The sequence below is a fragment of the Hemiscyllium ocellatum genome (assembly GCF_020745735.1).
Source record: "Hemiscyllium ocellatum isolate sHemOce1 chromosome 40 unlocalized genomic scaffold, sHemOce1.pat.X.cur. SUPER_40_unloc_8, whole genome shotgun sequence".
In the NCBI taxonomy this organism is placed as follows: Eukaryota; Metazoa; Chordata; class Chondrichthyes; order Orectolobiformes; family Hemiscylliidae; genus Hemiscyllium; species Hemiscyllium ocellatum.
The window spans coordinates 269,882-276,248 of NW_026867536.1; positions in this window are offsets into that span (position 1 = coordinate 269,882).

The window sequence follows — 6,367 nt, forward strand, 5'->3', positions numbered from 1 at the left end:
AGTAGGAGACAACAGCTTCGCTTCACTTGGAGGGCACCACCGATGATGTTCCCGAGCCAGGTAATGAGACGTCTGGGTATCAAACCTACAGCTCAGCGAGCAAACCCACACCCTAAACCTCAACCTGACCTACAAACCTTGCAAAAAAGAGGCCTGTTTTCCTCTCGAATTTAGGAGGTTCTTTTTCTGGGGGGGGGGGGTGATCTGGTCAACGCCTTCAAGATACTAACGGGAAAAGACCAGGACTGTTTTCACCGGTGGGAGACTCCCAGGAAGAGTGAGAGCCAGTGGGTTCAGGAGAGAAGCCCCAAGGGTGGCCGCGATCTCTCCCACAAACACCAGCAGAAACCGGATCAGCTGTTTAAATCGGAGGTAGGTAAACCTCTGGTCTGTAAAGGAATGCGGAGGGAGATCTCAGATCAGTGCATGGCCAACAGCCTGAAGGGCTACTCCTGTTCCTACGTCGCCCCTTCCCCCTCCTCCAGTCCAGGCGACTGAGGAGATCGTCTGTGTTCCAATACAAGCGGCTTTGTTCACGTTCTCAGATGGAAAACGCTGTGTGACTTCGGGCTGGTGTTACGGACTGCCTTGTTCCCTTTGCGGTGACCCAGCAGATTAGAGCTGACCATGGGGGAGTGGAAGAGGTTAGGGTTTTTGTATTGGTTTCAGTTCCCATACTACGGGCTGGGTTGGTGGGCCGCAGCGCCAAGTGACAGAATACCCACCTGCTCCCGCTGAGTTACGGACCGGTTTCTAATCGTTCTGTCGAAAATGTCGTTACGCCCCTCTGGGACTTGAACATGGGTCTCCTAGTCCACCGGGAGAGGCACTACCACAGTGCCGCTGGCAAGTGGCAGATGATTTTATATTCTCCCCTCATCAAGTCGGCCATTTTGTTTTCTCTTTCGTCTGTTAACCACTGAGTGGATGATCCATCTCGGCCTCCTCCAGTGGTTCCCAGCATCACAGATATCAGTCAATTCAACTCACTCCACATGACGGCAGGAGACACTGGAAAGGCTATGGGCCCGGAGAACATCCTGGCACCAGTACTGCAGACTTGTGCCCCAGAACTTGCCGCTCCCCACGCCAAGCTGTTTCAGTAATGGCTACTACACTGGCATCTCCCCTGACGATGTGGGGAAATCGCCCGGGGATGTCCTCTACACCAATCCGACCCGGCCAATTACCGCCCCTCCCCCCCCTCACCCCCCATCAGCCTCCTGGTGACCATCGGGAAGGTGCCATCTAGCAGCACCCGCTCAGCAATAACCTGCTCAGTGATGCCCAGGTTGGGTTCCCCCAGGGCCTCTCAGCCCCTGACCTCATTACAGTCTGGGTTCACACATGGGGTTCCCGAGGGGAGGGGAGAGGGACAGCCCTTGATGTGATTCGACCGAGTGTGGCAGCACGGAGCCCCTGGTAAATGGGTATCGGGGGGCAAACTCTGCACTGGTTGGGGTCAGACCTGGCACAGGGGAAGATGGTTGTGGTTATTGGAGGGTCAGTCATCTCAGCTCCAGGACATCTCTACAGGAGTCCCTCAGGGTAGTGTCCCAGGCCCCAACCCCCTTCAGCTCCTTCATCGATGACCTTCCCTCCAAGATAAGGTCCGGAGTGGGAATGTTCCCTGATAATTGTACAGTGTTCAGCGATTCCTCAGATACTGAAGCAGCCCGTGTTCAAATGCAACATTCACACCACACAGAAACCAGCCAGGCCAACAACAGACAATCGGACCACCGTCCCTTGGCATTCAATGATGTTACCATCACTCAACTCCCCCACTATCAACATCCTGCAGCAAGGAACTCCCCTCCTGACTCTCCCCCCAAAGCCTGTCCCACCATCTACAAGGCCCAGGTCAGGAGGGGGAGGGAATACTCCCCACTTGCCCCTGGATGGGGGCAGCTCCAACAACGCTCAAGAAGCTCGACCCCATCCCCCCACAGAATTGGCCCCCCACCCACAAACACCCCCTCCCTCCCTCCCTCCCTCCGACGCTCAGTAGCAGCGGTGTGGGCCATCTACAAGGTGCCCTGCAGAAATTCCCCAAAGACCCTCAGGCAGCACCTTCCAAACCCCACGGCCACTTCCATCCCGAAGGACAAGGGGCAGCAGGTACATGGGAACACCAGCCCCCTGCAAGTTCCCCTCCGAGCCCCCTCCCCATCCCGCCTCGGGAATATATCGCCGTCCCTTCAGTTTGGCTGGGTCAGAATCCTGGAATCCCCCTCCCTCAGGGGCATTGTGGGTCTACCCACAGCACATGGGGGGGTCAAGGAGGGAGCTCACCCCCACCTTCTCAAGGGGGGCAACTAGGGACAGGTAAGGAATACTGGGCCCAGCCAGTGAGACCCACGTCCCATGAAATGATGACTTGTCCGTCACCTCCAGAGGAACAGTTGGTGTGAAATGGGAGGGGGATTACATGCGTGTTCATAACCAAGCTCCAGATTTTGGAAAGGACTGAAAGGGGAATGGACGGGGCGGGAATTTGGGAACGGAAAGGGAAATGGAACACAACTCCGAGCCTTCCCGGTGGAGAGAGGACGCACGGATACAGAGGTCGCAGTCAGTGTGGATGGACTGAGCCAAGGGTGTGCATTTATATAAGATCCCAGCCCACAACAGGATATTCCAAATCACTTTGCAGCCCGGGTCAAACACCAGTCACTGCACACCACGGCAACAAAACAGGGGGACTCGATTATTCACAGCATAATTCCCACAGCAGCTTCCCTCACCATTCCGATGGTGTGTAAGGTGTCAGTCCCCAAAAGGTTCCCGCAGTGTGGCCGAGTTCCCAGGAATATCCACAGAAACTCTCACATCAACAAAAACCACATTGAGGACAATGTGGTAGGAGATAGAGTTACTGGATCAGTGCTCACCACACTGTCAGAGGGTCATAGTGCTGAGGGAGAGCCGCACTGTCAGAGGGTCATAGTGCTGAGGGAGAGCCGCACTGTCGGAGGGTCATAGTGCTGAGGGAGAGCCGCACTGTCGGAGGGTCAGTGCTGAGGGAGCGCCGCACTGTCGGAGGGTCAGTACTGAGGGAGTGCCACAATGTCAGAGGGTCAGTACTGAGGGAGTGCCGCACTGTCGGAGGGTCAGTGCTGAGGGAGTGTCGCACTGTTGGAGGGTCAGTACTGAGGGAGTGCCCCCTCCATTCCCTGCAACCCCTCCCTATCTCTGTGACCCCCTCCAGCCCCTATACCCCCTCCCTATCTCTGTAACCCCCTCCAGCCCCTACACCCCCTCCCTATCTCTGTAACCCCCCTCCAGCCCCTACACCCCCTCCCGATCTCTGTAACCCCCTCCAGCCCCTACACCCCCTCCCTATCTCTGTGACCCCCTCCAGCCCCTATACCCCCTCCCTATCTCTGTAACCCCCTCCAGCCCCTACACCCCCTCCCTATCTCTGTAACCTCCTCCAGCCCCTACACCCCCTCCCTATCTCTGTAACCTCCTCCAGCCCCTACATCCCCTCCCTATCTCTGTAACCCCCTCCAGCCCCTACACCCCCTTCCTATCTCTGTAACCCCCCTCCAGCCCCCTACACCCCCTCCCTATCTCTGTAACTCCCCTCCAGCCCCCTACACCCCCTCCCTATCTCTGTAACCCCCCTCCAGCCCCCTACACCCCCTCCCTATCTCTGTAACCCCCCTCCACCCCCTCCCTATCTCTGTAACCCCCTCCGTGATCTTTGATTACAGCCCCTTAACCATCCCCGGATTCCCATCACTTCCCCCTCCCCACCTTGGCCTGACCCTTCATGTCCCTGAGTTCCCGATCTCTCTCGCTGAAGCTCCCTCTCTGTCCCTCTCATCTCCGCGTTGGCGATGTCAGGAGATTGGATGGGAGTAGGTTTTCCGAGGGCAGAGGAGAGTGACGGGGTTTGGGATGCGGTGTGTTGTGAAGGATTGGGATGGATAAAGTTCCGAGGGGCGTGGACGGAGGAGGCGGCAAAACAACCTTTCGCTCCTGATGGTGGGGTCGGTGACCTGTGGGGCAGGGGTCATCGGGTTAAGGTGAGGGGCAGGAGGTTTCGAGGGGACGTGAGGATTGGTTTATTCTCCCTAGGGAGTCGTGAGGGGAGTCTGGAACCCCCTGTCTGTGTGAGAGAGAGAGAGAGAGAAGGGGAGACAGACAGAGAGAGAGAGAGAGAGAAGGGGAGACAGAGAGAGAGAGAGAAAAGGGGAGAGAGAGAGAGAAGGGGAGAGAGAGAGAGACAGAGACAGAGAGAGAGAGAGAGAAGGGGAGACAGAGAGAGAGAGAGAGAAAAGGGGAGAGAGAGAGAGACCAAGAGAGAGAGACAGATAGACAGACAGAAAGTGACAGAGAGAAAGAGACAGAGAGAGACACACACAGAGAAAGCGAGAGATAGAGAGACAGACAGACAGAAATAGAGAGGGAGAGAGACAGAGTGAGAGGGCGACAGAGAGAGAGAGAGAGAGACAGACAGACAGACAGAGAGACAGAGAGAGACAGACAGAGAGAGAGAGACAGTGACAGAGAGAGAAACAGAGAGAGAGAAGGACAGAGACAGGGAGACACAGACAGACAGAGACAGAGAGTGAGAGACAGAGAGAGAGAGAGACAGATAGACAGTGACAGAGACTGAGAGAGACAGAGAGAGAGAGAGACAATGACAGAGAGAAAGAGAGAGACAGAGAGACAAGAGAGAAATAGAGAGAGAGAAAGACAGGGAGACAGAGACAGACTGAGACAGAGAGTAAGAGACAGATAGACAGTGACAGAGAGAGAGAGAGACACACACACACACAGAGAGAAGGACAGAGAGACAGGGAGACAGAGAGAGACAGAGAGAACGACACAGAGAGAGAGAGAGAGACAGATAGACAGTGACAGAGAGAGAGACAGAGAGACAGTGACAGGGAGACAGAGAGAGACAGACAGACAGACAGACAGGAGAGAGACAGTGACAGAGACAGAGACGGTGACAGAGAGAAACAGAGAGAGACCGAGAGAGAGAGAGAGACAGATGGACAGTGACAGAGAGAGAAAGACAGAGAGACAGGGAGACAGAGAGAGACAGAGACAGAGAGACGGTGACAGAGAGAGAGAGTGAGAGTGAGAGACCGAGAGAGAGCGAGACTGAGAGGGGCTGGGAAATGAGATGAGAATAATCCACTAGTTGGCTTTGTCCCAGCACAGGCCGGATCAGCCGAGGGGCCTGTTGCTGTGCTGTGGGGCTCTGTGACACTTTGACCTCTCTCTCTCTGTCCTTCCCTGAGCAGTTCCTGTCTCTCTCTCTGTGTGCTTGGCCAATCCACTCGATCCACTCTCCTTGATATCCTCATACCCCTTTCTCTCTCTCGCTCTCTCTCTCTGTGACCCACTGCCCATGGAGTCACACAGCACCGAAACACGGCCTGGTCTCCTCTGCTGCGGTGGTAGTGTCCCTACCTCTGAAGCGAGGGGGGGCCGGGAGGGGTTGGGGGTGAGGGGGGGGGGGGAGGTGGTGGTGGCACTGAGTTTGAGTCCCACCTGCTCCAGTGGTGGGTAATGACATCTCTCGACAGGTTGATTCGGAAATAGCAGAAACAGACCCTTCGGCCCAACCCGTCCATGCTGACCAGATATCCCAACCCAATCTAGTCCCACCTGCCAGCACCCGGCCCATATCCCCCCAAACCCTTCCTATTCATATACCCATCCAGATGCCTCTTAAATGCTGTAATTGTACCAGCCTCCACCACTTCCTCTGGCAGCTCATTCCATACACGTACCACCCTCTGGAGGAAAAAGTTGCCCCTTAGGTCCCTTTTATATCTTTCCCCTCTCACCCTAAACCTATGCCCCTCTAGTTCTGGACTCCCCCACCCCAGGGAAAAGACTTTGCCTATTTATCCTATCCATACCCCTCATGATTTTATAAACCTCTATAAGGTCACCCCTCAGCCTCCGACGCTCCAGGGAAAACAGCCCCAGCCTGTTCAGCCTCTCCCTGTAGCTCAGACCCTCCAACCCTGGCAACATCCTTGTAAATCTTTTCTGAACCCTTTCACGTTTCACAACATCTTTCCGATAGGAAGGAGACCAGAATTGCACGCAGTATTCCAACAGTGGCCTAACCAATGTCCTGTACAGCCGCAACATGACCTCCCAACTCCTGTACTCAATACTCTGACCAATAAAGGAAAGCATACCAAACGCTGCCTTCACTATCCTATCGACCTGGGACGAGTGGTGAACAGGGAGAGAATCCTGGCTGTGAGAATTGAGGATTATTTTTCAGTGCTGGAGCTGATTTCTTTGATGTTTGTTTGAAGCAGAAATCACTATTTTGTAAAATGATTTGGAGTTGCTGGTGTGGGACTGGGGTGTACAGAGTTAAAAA